General features: G+C 39.5%; 1 protein-coding gene across 4 annotated transcripts in view; it reads right to left on the reverse strand.

Moving 5' to 3' along the window:
* LOC126977273 (octopamine receptor beta-2R) overlaps positions 1 to 15,076 on the reverse strand; it is a 272,543-nt gene that overhangs the window by 54,233 nt on the left and 203,234 nt on the right. The window contains exon 4 of one of the 4 annotated variants that reach the window (XM_050826029.1): positions 4,820 to 4,943. The exons of the other annotated variants lie outside the window; for them this stretch is intronic. The gene's annotated coding sequence lies outside the window, so the exon portion shown is untranslated. The remainder of the gene's footprint in view (positions 1 to 4,819; positions 4,944 to 15,076) is intronic. 4 annotated transcript variants of the gene reach the window in all.

Here is a 15,076-nt window from a genome sequence, read left to right on the forward strand (position 1 = left end):
AGTCCTCGAATGGGAACCATGTACCGGAAGACACAGTGTTGGTAGGTCCCCCACAAGATGGACCCACTATCTGGTCAAGATCGCCCGAATATGTTGGACGAGGGCAGCGCAGGACCGGTCGTCATGGGCATCTTTGGGGGAGGCCTTTGTCCAGCAGTCGTCTTCCAGCTGATGATGATGATCTACTTATATATTACTAGCTTTTACCCGTGACGTCGTGCGCGTTCTATAGTTAGCTTTAGGCAGCATTTTTTATATTTAATAATATACTTACTTTTTAAATAAAACACAACAAACTGCTGTGGTTAATACATTTTTATAAGCTACCAACTGTAGAACTTTATCCCCCTTTTTCACCCCACACAGGTTTTATTATAATGTGCCTAAATACAAATATTCTCATGGTGTTATCTTCAATAATATCGAACTTTTATACAACGTTCCACCCCTAAATTTAACCCCGCCAAACCTTTTTTTCGTGATATAAGCCTAAGTCCTTTCCCAAGCGCTTCGGGGCTACCATGAACTCTTATTGCGATTCAATTGACAACCTAAAATGAACTTTGCTATTTCGTACCACGACGTGATTAGAGCTATCTAATATAGGTTGACGTCAAATCAACTGATTAAATCGCAATGATGTCAATTGAATGTCAAAAATGATGTCAATTGAATAGCAAACTGATTTAGTTCGTTCATTCATTCGTACCATGAGGTAATATTTCAACCTAAACTGGATAGCTTATGTGTCAAAGTGAACGATTCGAAAAAAGTTGCTCCTTAGAGAAAAGTGAATCGTGTTGTTAATAACTTTTAAAAAATAATGAAAACATGCAGAAAAGAAAAGTTTTATTGATGAAAGATGAGATGAGAATACTTTATTGGACTTTTTTGTAAAACGAAATACTGAAAATAAATACTAAAAATGAAAATACTAAAGACGAGACAGTAAGGGCCCGGGCTATAAACTATTCGCAGGAACCAATTAAAAAATATGTACTCTGTGCTCATATCAAATCAAACATCAATGGAGGTGCGTTCAGAACTCGTTATATTAACGAAAACACCTAAGAAAACATTTAATTTGTAATTCAAATAACTATATTTATTTATATTACTATTATTGAATAAGTACAAAATAGGGCTTAATGGGTTATAATTTGACGCTATAAGGCGCAATCAAATGTATTTTTAGTATTTTCTACTAAAAAAAACCGCTAAAATCATGTCATTTTAGGTTTCGAAACGCAATGCATATGGTTCGAGTAAGAGAGACAAACTTGTGCAACAAATGTAGAGCGTCATCTCTTTATCACACCGCGGACCACAGACAAATTTATTTCGTTCATTCTTCATAAGCCATCCAAACGCTATTCAGTAAGAGGCACTTCATGGTACGAATTTTAGCGATTCAGTTTAGGTACCTAAACTGAACTGCATCGGAATCGCATCGCTTAGTAAAAGTTGATGGTAGGCCCTCTTGTCCATGTCATTAAAATAGGTTCAGTGGTTAAGGCGTGAAAGCGTAACAAACAAACTTACATTCACATTGATAATATTAGTAGGGATTTCTAGCAAAATCAATAAATTATGCGGAAATCAAACTAATGACAGTTGACGCCTCTGGCGCTCTAACCGAAATGGTTAGAAATAGAAATATCACCAGGGAGGCTCCTTTGCACCGAATGCCGGCTTGATTGTGGGTACCACAAGGGGCTTAATTCTGCCGTGAAGCAGTAATGTGTAAGCATTATTGTGTTTCGGTCTCAAGGGCGCCATAGCTAGTGAAATTACTGGGCTAATGAGACTTGACATCTTATGTCTCAAGGTGACGAGTGCCGCCCAGAATTTTTGGGTTTTTCAATAATCGTGAGCGGCACTGCAACGTGCAAGGCGTATCAATTACCTTCACAGCTGAACATCCTGCTCGTCCCTTATTTTCATAAAAAAAAATCTACCATAGGGAGTGACAATAACATAACATATTGCAACAACACTTGGTTAACGTACATCAGTTCGTTAAGGGACTATGACATGGGGAGAAGTACTGAAAAAAAACTCACAGCCCATCTTTGAAATCATTAGCTTTTATCACTTACACTATTTCATATAATATTATTTAATTTTAAGTGGCCTGCGCAGAACCCGATTCCTTATCGGGTTCGTATTCGTATGCATCAACAGCATCATTGTTCTCCATATAAGCTTTTATATAAGCTGAAAAGCACATAGCACCATTAGCCTGCACTAAAATGATGCATACCGCATTCTTATGAAATTGCCTTGGTACAATTATTGTGTTTCAGGCATGTTTGCATCCGTGTGAACGAGTTTTTTGCGATCATTCAATCCAAGATTGCCTCCTTTTTAATACGCATTCGCTCGTCGGGTAATTTTATTCTAAATACTCTGTCCTGGAGTTAATACTGGACAAATGTCCATCGCAGCGGGAGCCACAGATAATAGTATTGTTTTTTTTATGAAAATAAGGGACGAGACGAGCAGGACGTTTAGCTGATGCTAACTGATACGCCATACGCATTAAATGCAGTGTCGCTCAGGATTCCGGAGGCCTACACCCCCCCTCCCAAATACAAATGGCAGCACGGACTAAAAATAGACTACTCCAGGACGGTACCAGGCTATGCAGCCCTGGAGAATCCGTCCCTGGGCGTCCATAATTAGGGCCTGTACCTAGTAGTGGTTGCCCAGGCTGCCCCGCGTATTCTGGAGGGGGAAAATCTGCGCTGACTCGGGGCAAACAGAGCAGGAGCCTCAAACCACCCTCCTCCAAACTAGCTGTGGACTTTTGCAACATTAGGGGGCTTCGCTGAAATTTAAATGTCGTCCACTTTCATCTGAAGACGGCAAAGCCGGCCCTGCTCTTTTCAACCGAGACACAGATATCCTCCCTGGCTGATTCATCTTACCTTTCATACCCGGGGTATAATTTGGAACACTCCTTTATACCGGGCTGGTGTGTGCGTTTACGTCAGGGAGGATGTCTGTTCTCGACGCCTGAGTTTTTTGAAGGACAGGACCTATCACTCATCTGGCTGCGTGTAGACTGCGATGACCATCCGCGAATCTACGCATGCCTGTATAGGTCCCATAGCGGTAACGCAGAGACTGACCGGCTCCTCGAACACATCCAAATGGCTACAGATTCCGTGTTGGAGCAGATCCCCACTGTAGAGATCGTGTTTCTTGGCGATTTTAACGCCCACCACGCCGAATGGCTAGGCTCACGTACCACCGATCATGCAGGGAGATCTGTTCACGACTTCGCCTTATTAATGGTCTGACGCAACTGGTTATTGCGCCAACGCGAATCCCAGATGTGCAAGATCATACACCTTCACTGTTGGACCTTCTGTTGACCTCACATCCGGACGGCTACCTAGTTTCCGTTGACCCTCCTCTGGGATCGTCGGACCACTGCCTGATCCGGAGCACCGTGCCGATCACGCGCCTAACACGGCCCCGCTTCTTAGGCTGTCGCCGCGTGTGGCACTATAGGTCAGCAGAGTGGGACGAGATGCGGTGCTTTTTTGCATCCTACCCGTGGAGGCAGATCTGTTTTTCGCTGGGAGATCCAGATGCCGCTGCTGACGCTGTTGCTGATGTGCTACTGCAAGGAATGGAACTCTTCATTCCATCCTCCTCTGTGCCTATCGGTGGCAGGTCCCAACCATGGTTTGACCGCTCCTGCAAAATGGCCTCCCGCCGAAAGCAGGAGTGCTATCAGGCTTGGGTCAATGCGGTGGTATCTAAGGATGTGAATTCCAGCGAACTTAAAAAACACTTCAATCATGCCTCCAGGTCCTTCAAAAGAGTTATTGCTGACGCGAAGTCGAAGCACATTTGCAGAATTGGCGAGAGACTTGCACGCCTTCCCTCGGGAACTCGTGCGTTCTGGTCACTCGCCAAGGCTGTCCAAGGAAACTTCTGCCAGCCAGCCATTCCGCCACTGCACATGGATGATGACTCGCTGGCCCATGACGCGAAAGAGAAAGCTGATCTCCTGGGCTCCCTCTTCGCGTCCAACTCGACTCTGGATGATCAAGGTGCACCACCACCGTATATTACGCGATGCGATTCATATATGCCGGAGGTAAAAATCCGGCATAGTGCCGTGCTTAACCTTTCCGCATCGGCGCGCTCCGGATCTCGCTGTACACTGTAGATCGGCAAGCTTCCGGCATTTTCGCGGCATTTTCTCCCTGTGTATTATTTTACGTGTAGTTATAAAATGCTTATAACTAGGGTGATTTGAGTGACTGTCACTGAAAGCTATTGAAACAAGCTATAAGACCATGTATAAATTATTCATATTGTCTTTCTTTTTTATTTCACAAAGACTTTTCATTCGAAAAAAAGTGTAAAAATAGGTATATTTTAAAATAAATATTGTAATTATTGTTAATTACTTGTTTTATTTATTTCCTTTTATGTTTTTGTAATGAATAGTATATGTTAATTATAAAATTAAGCTTAAATCTCCACAAAGAACGATCTTCGTGTAAAGTCTTGATAACGACCGCTCGCTGCGCCGGCCGGGAACAAGTGGACACATAAGTGCTTTGTCCGTAAAGCTATGACGTCGAATATTGGTGGCCTTGAATCGTAACGGATCGAAATGTGTTTGGGAATTCACTCGTTCATAACTGCGTAGGCAAATAAACCATCTTGTACACCTAATAAGGGTGAAAACTGGATGAGGTAAAAGAGTGCCCCGCGGCACAGCCGCTCTCATTGTTTTTTGAATTACCAGTGCCCGCGGGCACGGCTGATGCGGAAAGGTTAAGGCGCTTCTCACCTTGGACATTCACAAATCGAGCGGGCCCGATGGCATTCCCCCGATAGTGCTGCGGACATGTGCTCCGGAACTGGCGCTGGTCCTTACCCGTCTTTTCCGGCTCTCCTACTCATCAGTCGTAGTCCTGAAATTATGGAAGGCGGCTTTAGTGCACCCGATCCCTAAGAAAGGTGTACGCTCAGATCCGTCCAACTACCGCCCCATTGCCATTACCTCCATTTTCTCCAAAGTAATGGAGTCGATCATCAACCGCCAGCTCTTGGGATACCTAGAGGGGCACCAGCTGATCAGTGACTGCCAGTACGGTTTCCGTCAGGGTCGCTCAGCTGGTGATCTTCTTGCATACCTCACCCATAAATGGGCGCAAGCGGTTGAGTCGAAGGGAGACGCGTTGGCGGTGAGTTTGGACATAGCGAAGGCCTTCGATCGGGTGTGGCATAAAGCGCTTATAGCGAAACTGCCATCCTATGGGCTTCCCGAGAAGTTGTGCAAATGGGTCACTAGCTTTTTGGATGATCGGAGGATCAAGGTTGTTAACAACGGTGCATGCTCCGACTTAAAACCCATAAACACTGGTGTTCCGCAAGGCTGCGTGCTATCCCCTACGCTGTTTCTTCTGCATATCAATGATATGCTGCAAATCAGCAATATTCATTGCTATGCAGACCGTGCCAACATGTCCCGGGATAGCGTCGACGAGAACCGGAACAAACTTGTGTCTGAAATTGAGACTATGCTTTGCAATGTCTCGGAATGGGGCCGACATAATTTAGTCCAATTCAACCCCAAGAAGACACAAGTTTGTGCGTTCACCACTAAAAAGTCTCCCTTTGTCGTATCCCTTCGATTCGAGATCACTCCTCTAACTGCCAGAGCCTGTATTGGCATACTTGGCGTCGATATATCGAGCGACGTTCAGTTCTGTGGTCACTTGGAAGAGAAGGCTAAACTGGCCTCTAAAAAGCTTGGTGTACTCAGTAAGGCGAGACAGTACTTCACTAAAAGCCACCGCCTGCAACTTTATAAGGCGCAAATTCGGCCTCCCATAGGGTACTGTTCTCACCTCTGGTGGGTGCTCCCCAGAACCAGCTTCTTCCATTTGACCGCATACAACGAAGAGCGGCTCGAATCATCGACGACCAAGTCATCTACGATCGGCTTGATTCTCTAGCATTGCGTAGAGATGTGGGTTCTCTCTGCATCTTCTACCGCATTTATCACGGGGAGTGCTCAGAGGAGCTGTTCGGGTTGATTCCAGCGGCTGAATTCCACCATCGGACATTACGTGCAAAGTACCATCCGCATCACGTAGACGTCTGGCATTCCACAACCGCGCGTTTTGTTCGAATTTTCTTGCCTCGCACAGCCACTTTGTGGAATCAACTACCGGCAGCGGTATTCCCGAACAGATACGACTTAGGGACCTTCAAGAAAAAAGCATAATCCCACCTTAAAGGCCGGCAACGCATTTCTTGACACACCTGTTGTTGCGGATGTCCATGGGTGGTTGCCTCACCGCTCCCCATCCCGTGAGCCTTTTGCCCGTTTGCCCCCTCTCATATAAAAAAAAGCCTACTCAACCCCGATTTTTTCTAAATTGTAACTGGCTTACCATACCATTGTCTGTGATGTTTTTAATTTGAGGGGTTTTGCTTGAATTGCCACGCTTGGGATGCGGGTTAGCGATTGCAGTTGATGGTGGTGCTCTCTTCGAAAGATGCTGCTGCCCATCCTCCGTTGTTTGTATCCTTTAGTCGCTTCTTACGACACCCACGGGAGGAGGTGGGGTGGTGCTGTTCTGGTGCGAAACCACATGCAAAATATGTTGGATGAGGGGAGCGCAGGACTGATCATTGTGGAGATCTTTGGGGGAGGCCTTTGTCCAGCAGTGGACGTCTTCCAAGACAGCACCCATAATATTATGAATCCTCTATAAAAGATTATGAAACAGTTAGCTTACGGCTAACATTGAAAAAGCCAGCCCTAGTAACCATTACATCACCCAAATGAGTGTTGTAATGTTGTACTGAATTTCATTTCAACACTAAGGTGTTTTAATGTTGGCAATAAACTATATTAGTAGGTATATAAGTTTAGTGTGCCTGAATTTCTCAAAATTAGAGGTTATTTCCAAATTCTATTTTTTTCGACGTTTTAATAGCTGTCATAGTCTATCCAGACGTATAAATAATGTAAAGTTATCAGATTAGTATGTGAGTCTTAAGGATTGTAAAGACTTGCATACTAGTCTAATAACACTTATTATAAACAGGATTGCCACTAAATTCGACTTAGTCCACTAACATACTTTCATCGTCATCATCAGCCGGAAGACGTCCACTGCTGGGCAAAGGCCCCCCCACAAAGATTTCCACGACGATCGGTCCTGAGCTGCCCTCATCCAACGTATTCCGGCGATCTTGACCAGACCGTCGGTCCATCTAGTGGGGGGTCTACCAACACTGCGTCTTCCGGTACGTGGTCGCCATTTGAGGACCTAAGTGCCCCAACGTCCATCTGTCCGTCGAACTATGTGCCCTGCCCACTGCCACTTCAGTTTCGCAATGAATTGGACTATGTCGGTAACTAACTTTGGTTCTCCTACGGATCTCCTCATTTCTGATTCGATTTCGCAGGAAACCAAGCATACTTTTATACTTATCTAAAATTCAGAGTCATAAAGCTATCAAAACCATCGGCCAAAAGAATAACAAATAATATATTCGTAAAACATTACCCATTTCCAATATATCCAAATAAAATACAATCCATAAATACGGTATTACGAAATCGTTATATAAACAGGCGGGATTTTCGGAATCTCCTTGTGTATACAGGGGCCCGACTGAATTGATTTGTGTTTGTCAAGATTTACGGATCTCTAAGTTGTGTGAGTACTTCAGTTGGCAGGAAGATAGGTTTCGTGGAATTCTTAAGACGATTTTGCAATGAAACCAGTTAATCTGATAGATAGTAACGAAATTATTGCTATAGAAGAAAACTAACCTGCTCAGTAAGAACTTTTGATCTTAATCACAGAAATGAAACGTCGTAAGAAAAAAATATTTATGGCAAAAGAATTAAAATCTAACTACCACCTCATTCTGTCATATCATATCAAATCGTATATTTTATTAAAATTATTATACCACTATAAATTATTATTATAACACTAGGGAGGGATTGCTTGTAACCAATTCTAGTAGGCTTCATGAGATACAACATAATAGCTTTTAGGGTAAATGTATACACTTTTATAATAAAGTCCCAGCTACTGTTTAGGAATTATCTATAAATAAATTAAAATGTTATATTACAAAATGGCTCTATCGTAAATCCTATTACTCCACAGCTGAATATCTAAGTGATCGGATAGCCTGGGACTATTATGATTATTTTATAGCGATAGAAATGACTGTACAATATTGTACATTTTTATTAAAAAGAGAACTCTGTGCCGCTTCTTTCCTCTCAGAGCGCCATTTGTTTCCGAAGCGGTAGTAGAATCTAGTATATTAGAAATGACTTCAAAAAGAATTCTAAAGGAATCAATTTTGAGAAAATAAATGGCTTTTATGCGTTTTGCCTTTTATTCAAAATCACTTAATTCAAATAGGTCATGGAAATGACACATGAATGTCCAAAGTCTTGTCGGCTAACAATAGCCTGCGTATACTCAAGTACTATTAGCAAATGCTATGGACCGGTGCTACATAGTCGTAGCTCTGTCGTAGCACTATAAATGACTGATAAGTGATAGTTTATGACCTTCGCTTCCGAATCTTGACTATTAGGAAGACGAAGGGTCCTGTCTGTCTTGGGGACTTGGTGAGCGGCACTAAAGAGACTCGTGTCAACCCATATTTAAAAAACTAGGATTGCTACCTTTGCCGTCGCTTTATATCTTCGAGGTTTGTATGTATGTAAAAAAAAAATTAATCAGCTAATGATCTAAGTCTGCGGAAACTACGTGAACTACAAATACTCGTTCATGTAGACATGATGTTCCAAAAATGACTAAATACAATAAAAGTTGTGTATGTAATTCGTGTTTATAATAAGTTACCGAGTAGCATTAAAAATTTAAATTTTAGATTATTTAAGAATAAACTATATAGTTGGCTAAATGATTCTAATTTTTATAGTGTTAAGGAATTTATGCAAATGAAATTCTGATATTCATTGTAGTTAAATATTTGCATGCTAGGAATAGTGCTAGCAAAACGTATAAGCTCATTATTATAATATTTAAACACCAATACTATGTTTTTTGCAAATAAATATATTATTCTCTTTATTATTATTATTAATGCTCAAATACGATTCATATAAGCTGCTGTAACGCATCATAACGAAGAAGAATAAATTGCAGTGGAACCTACATCCTAGATCATCGAACAACTGTTCCTTGCCTAGTAATAGAGACAAATTAAAAAGAATTCATCAAAAAAAATAAGAAAAATTGTATTATTAAGTCATAGTTTCGAGAGAAATCTTTTAAATATATTAAATATTTTTGATTTGTTCTTAGAAGATAAAATGAAGGTAAAATATGTCTAAATGTCAGAAGACGGCGTGTTATACTTTCCTTATTTTAACAGTAGGAATAAAATTACTAGCTAGTATTGAATTTAATCATAAAACTGTACGATTAACGACCGTTCCAATATACTTTCTACAGATAGAGATAAATTAATGTCAATAATCTGAAGCTGTCCCAATATACCCGATAAGTCATTTTTATCGCCCTATATTGTAACGCGTGAATTGCAATTTCCATACAAACTTCTATCGCTGGTAAGCTATACATCCTCCCATTGACAGCCAACGTGTACGGATAAGGTGAGTTACCGTCGATAAGTTTATTGGGATATAAAAGTCAACGATAGTTACGATTTTTATCTCACGTAGGCCAAAACCGGAGATAGACTGAATATTGGGAACGGTCGGAAGTAATCAACTAATAAAAACGAATCTATGTTGCAAACAAAACTATATATGTAATGAAAGTTCGTTTGATGAACGTTCTTACATATATTTATTTTATACTTTATGAATAACTAGCAAACAAAAGAAGAAAGGCCTTAACAATGTTACAAGACAATTGTATTTACTTTAGTTTAGTGAGAAATTACTCAAAGAATATAAATAGACAGACGAATAGAGGCGTAAAAACAAAAGGTTTTTCCACACGAACTGAAACGTTGCGAGCTCAAGCGAATTGAAAGCCTAAAACGAAACCTTGAGTTACACGGTAAGGGTTGCGCCACATTCTGCATAATGCACGCTTGGGAAATAAATCTAATTTCTACAATAATTGCAATTAATTCTAAGTGTTTTTAGGGTTCTGTAGCCATATGGCAAAAAACGGAACCCTCATGGATTCCTCATGTCTGTCCGTGTATGTCACAGCCACTTCTTTCCAAAACTATAAGAACTACACTGTTGAAACTTGGTAAGTAAATGTATTCTGTGAACTGCGTTAACATTTTCATACAAAGATAGAGAACAACAATAATTTTGGTTGTTCGTATTTAGAACTGAAACTCAAATATTTTTTTTACATGAAACTCATACGTGTACCTGGATAAGTCTTCAAAGATGATATTAAGTTTTCAAATAAATTTTTTTTCTAAACTGAATAGTTTGCGTGAGAGACACTTCCAAAGTGGTAAAAAAATATTATATGATGTAAGTACATTACCATGCAAACTTATACCGAAAATTGTTTTGAACGATATCTAGTAAGTAGTTTTTTTAATACGTATAAATGATGAGAGCTCATTTGCACTATATGATTTTGAGCAAAGATTTTTTGCCTTTCCCATTTAAATAATTTAATATCATTTTCCTTTCTATATTACTTTTATATTATGTTACATGCTGCTATGGAGCCCTTCATGGGCGAGTCCGACTCGCACTTGGCCCCTTTTTTAAGTACTTTCTAAACACTAAATTAGGTACTATAGAACCTCAACCAAATTAATTTAATATTAAATACTCGTAAAAGTTCTCTCGAATATTCTACTGTCGCTGTTCCAGTTTGAGCAAATTCCGCTCGGTGCTGTTTTGTTCTCAAGCTAATCTGATATTTCATAGTAAGCTTTGCAACAGAGATGATACTTTACTTTGTTTTCAATTTATTTACACAGAGATTTTGTAATGTACTTAGAATTTCGCTGTCTTTATGATGTAAGAGAATTGTTGAGAACAACATGACTTTTATGATTGACAATTGAGGTTGGTGGTTTAAATCCAAACACGAATGCACGCCAACCATCGATTTCTTCTCCATATCATAAAACGTTTGGGTTGGTTCCTCTCCTTTCACTGGTTAATACGTCGTGCTGGAGATTGACCTCGTGATTTCTTGATTTAAGTGTTTCTAACAACAAACTCTCAATATTTTCGTCTCCCTTCCTCATTGTCTGGCCGATATCTGGTTCGCAATGAACGGTCGTCTCTTTATTTTGAGCTCCGAAAGTATTGACTGATTTATGCGACTTGTCACTATGGTACACTCAATACGTAGCATCGGTCTCAACCAACACAATTCTCGAAACTTCGAAATCATCAATTGTTTTTTCTGTTTAGGGATTGGTAAAACAGGAGCTAGCAGATTACTATTTAGAAATTTTGGAACATTGCAATCAAAGCACTGGTACCAAACATGTTTCCAATTGCAATTTTATGGATAGACTAAATCTTATTAATATAAGAGTATATTTATATAGTATAGGTATTTATGTGAAAAGTTCAATTGATTTAATATATCTTGTAGCTTCTATGTGCCCAACTAGAATTACGATTACATAAATCGTTTCAAGATACGCAAATCATCCGTCAATATTTCAATCGTCCTAAGCAAACTGTTACAATTACACCCCTCCGAACGTTGTTAGATTGCTAACAAAAATTTCAATAATCTATATTGAAATACATTTTACGTTGTGGCCAGAGGGATTTCAGTAGGTAAAAGCAAACGTTATGAAAAATTATAAGGCGCTATTTCTTTCCCTCTGCATGAGAAAAAAAGTGAAATACGTTCATTCCATACACTTATAGAAGAATCCAGAATATTATACTAACCAGCTGATAACCTGATTGATTTGATTTCTGAATGCGTGCGTTAAACAAGCAAAGGTGACTGTTACAATAGATTCCTTCTCTCCTGATCTATCTTCTTGATGTATCTTCGTTAAAGATATTATCTTTTGCACACTTTTTTGGTACGCAGAAGTGGTCGCTACAAACGCCTGATGAGAAAGCTCATGGTCGCTCAGAGGCAATGGAGAGGGAAACGTCCAATTTCGCGAAAGAGGTCACTCGTCGAATCCATCGGATGCATCGGATGAGCAGCGTTCGGGACGCTACGTAAAATCTTCTCGTCCCAAATACCGCAGTGTTTGAAGCGAAGATTTTCAACCAGTCTGTGTTGCCAGTGATGACTTACGGTACGTAGACATGGTCGCAAACTATGGGCCTTATGAGAAAGCCCATTGTTGCTCAGAGGGCTATGAGTTTCCCTGCAACATCAAATCAGAAATGAGGATATTCGTAAGAGAATCAAAGCCATTGACGTAGCCCAAATGATTGCGAAACTGTAGTTCCAGTGGGCAGGGCATATTGGACATGAAAGTTCCGTAGGATGATAAGATGGACCGATGATCTGGTCAAGATCGCCGGAATACGTTGGAAGAGTGTAGCGCAGGACCAAAGATCTCCACGGTGATCGTGGAGATCTTAAGGGGGAATCTTTGTCCAGCAGTTAATGTCTTTCGTCTGATATGATGATGATGACGTTTTCATTGTCTATACACTAGAATATTTCTATTTTGGTAGTCTATGCGTTCACTCGCATAGCATGTTTTTGTTATTGGTACCAGGCCAACATATGTGAAGTAGAGATATTATTATCTATTTAAAGATTGATGGATGAGGCGTCTAGCAAGTCTAGTATATAAATAAATAAATTTGCAATAAACATAATATTAACATAATAATACCGCATAACTATAAAAAAAAACAAAAATAGCATTATCCGTACATTTTTTTATCAACAAATTGCTCATAATTAAGAATAATGCTTTTCCTGTACATTCAGCGCTGGTCATTAAATTGAGACAAGGAAAAAACTTACACATGGATGGTGTAAAAAGCATCCGACTTAATTACATATTTTTTATGATATTAATGGGCGAGACGAGCAGGACATTCAGCTGATGGTAATTGATAAACCTTGCACACATTGCAGTGCCGCTCAGAATTCTTGCAAAACCCAAAAATTCTGAGAGGCACTATAATTGCGCTCGTCACCTTGTCAAGAAGATGTTAAGTCTCATTTGCTCGGTAATTTCACTAGCTACGGCGCCCTTCTGACCGAAATACAACAATGCTTACACATTACTGTTTCACGGTAGAAATAGGCGCCGTTGTGGTTCTCATAATCTAGCCTTTGCAAAGGAGCCTCCCACTGGTAACCACATATCTTCCATAAAAAAAATATATGTGCTTATAATTAGGTTTTTTTTCATCAGTCACTGTCAAATTACAAATGACTTATCGTGGAGAACTGAACATAGACCTCACTCAAACGCCATTTCTGCAGGAAATAGCATTTGACGCCCAATAACGACATGTAGCGGCTATTGTTTCTATCATCGGGCCATCGATAAAACGCTGCCTCGCTGACAAATAAGTATATTATTCTACTATTACGAATATTACGTTTAAACGATGACGTACTTATCCGTTTCATTCATTAATTATTGTTCTAATTGTTCATTCACTAACAAACATTTTATATATTAATATAAAATACAAGTATAACTATTATTTAAAGATTTCTAATATTTGTCTTTTACCAATTCCACACGTCTTTCGTCTCTACACGAGGCATATTCAGGTGATGTTGACTCTCCGAATTATAAAACGGGACTCGTCTAGTAAATCATCACATTTGGATAATTATGGATAGCCGCAAAATAACGGCAAATTCATTAAACATTCTCAATCTTAATTTCCAAATCCATGTATATCCGTGTATCTCTCAAATTCACATAATTAATAATAACAGACGCATTGAAAAGATTTTAAAAGAGAGATTACCAGAACGTGCTATACAATTGTTTATTTTTATTAAATATTTGGTATGCACGTGTCCTGACGCGAGTTTAACATTTTATACCCGTCCCAAGAAAAGTGCTCAACAAGTTTTCACTTCAAAAAACCATGTAGGTATCTGTAACCCGGTCTATAAAAGATTTAAATGATGACTGCGATACGTACATGCTATATAAATTCTTACTATGTCTATTTTCAAACGATTGCAGAAAAAAAAGCGTGTGTGTCAGCTCCGACGCACGACTGGAGTTTACTCCTCAATAGCGATTGTCTTTGAACAGGTACTAAACAAAATCAAGTCCAAAGGAGTCGGTTACAAACAGACATACAGCAGAAGCTAATAAAAGCGTATTAATTAAAAAATATATAGATATTAATAGATATTAGAAAATGAAAATAACTTCATTGTTCATAAGGATTTTTCTTATGGTCAGGTACCTAATTATTAAAATCTGTGATCAGCGCCATCTATCGAAAACTCTTATGTTGTCCCTATCGATAGATTCAATGTTCGATTTGGAAATACGGAATAGTTTATGAAAGTGACACTAAATGACGTTTAATTTAGTATTATTTGTTTTTAATTTGAACTAAGATAAAGTGTGTCTGTGGTTCAACGCCATATAATAAAGTTTAGGGAAATAACTTTCACTAGCCACAACACTTCTTATTGCAAAATAAAATAATTTTCAAAAGTAACGCTAGGTGGCCGCCAGGAAAATATAATGCTAATTGTTGCCTTATTTGTAAGCAGACAAAGTTCATTTTTTATTTAAATGAGAAAAACGTTACTATCAAATTTCGATGAGCAGATTTCAGTCTCCATATTTTTTTCATACCGGGCGCCTTATATGAAAATCGATTCTTATGGAGTTAACTCCAAAAATATTTTAGCTGCCTTGTTTTTGAGCTTCTCAACAAAGCCCCGCAATCGGCTGCAGCCCTAACACATGCTATCTCGCCCCCTTACCGTACTCGTTGACCTAGAAAGCTCTACAAACTGTTACATACGAGTATATGCCAAGGTTTTTTCTCAGGCCTTAGTAGTAAAGTTTTAACGGCATATTTTATGTATGCCCATAAAAATATGCAGAGACATGCTGCAAGCAATTTCACTTTGATTTTCACAATGGT

This window comes from Leptidea sinapis, chromosome 44 (assembly GCF_905404315.1).
Source record: "Leptidea sinapis chromosome 44, ilLepSina1.1, whole genome shotgun sequence".
Lineage (NCBI taxonomy): Eukaryota > Metazoa > Arthropoda > Insecta > Lepidoptera > Pieridae > Leptidea > Leptidea sinapis.